We start from the raw sequence: 776 nt of genomic DNA, 5'->3' as shown, positions 1-776 counted from the left end.
GTTAACTCATACGAGGCTGGCGGAGCACTCATAGTACACTTCCTTGAAGCGATGAACATCAAATAATTCCATCTCGTTCCGCACACCTTTGCAGAAACACGAGCATAATACAAAGTTGACATGCATCACTCAGTCGACATTCACAACAAGGTTTATTCACTTGGTTGAAAACTTCCATCCTGCAGTCACGCCAGAAGTTCAAAACATCTCGTGGAAACTGCAGCATCACTACACCAAAGGCCTTTATATTACACTACCAAAGGTCGCTCAATATATACAATAACAAAGGACGTGAAATTCATTAAAACGTGCCGTATCGGAAACGTAAAATTAATTTTCTCTGCACTGTGAACTTTGTTAATCAAAATTAGATTAAGTATAACTTAGGTATTAGATTAGGTATAACTCAATTTAAGACAGAATTATTATAGAGGTGTTAGTGTTTCACTGCGAGAAAATTAGAAATGGTTTTCGTTCAAGATTATTATGTATATTTTAATAAATGATTAATGTATGTATTCTCCTGTACTTTACCAATGATGATGCGAGTTCAGAGTGCTAAGAATATGGTACGATAATGGGAAGAATACTGATGATATTGTTGATAACGCTACTGATACTAAATTTGAAAATCTGTATTGAGATTATTCCTATTTTTTTTTCCAAAGAACTAATTAATTCTGATTTGGCTCTTTTTCAGGAGATTTTGAATGTCAGACGCTTTAATAATCACGATAAACGTTTTCCTTGCAGTGTATGCGACATATCGGCATGTT

At 34.7% G+C, this 776-nt stretch overlaps 1 protein-coding gene across 1 annotated transcript in view; it reads right to left on the bottom strand.

The window, feature by feature from the left end:
• The window catches only part of LOC119593262, a 21591-nt gene that overhangs the window by 13317 nt on the left and 7498 nt on the right, over window positions 1-776 (bottom strand). The gene's annotated exons all lie outside the window — the stretch shown is intronic.

This window comes from Penaeus monodon, chromosome 32, assembly GCF_015228065.2.
Source record: "Penaeus monodon isolate SGIC_2016 chromosome 32, NSTDA_Pmon_1, whole genome shotgun sequence".
NCBI classification, from domain to species: domain Eukaryota; kingdom Metazoa; phylum Arthropoda; class Malacostraca; order Decapoda; family Penaeidae; genus Penaeus; species Penaeus monodon.
The sequence above is the reverse complement of the archived record's forward strand: the minus strand, read 5'-3'. Positions and strand labels throughout refer to the sequence as shown.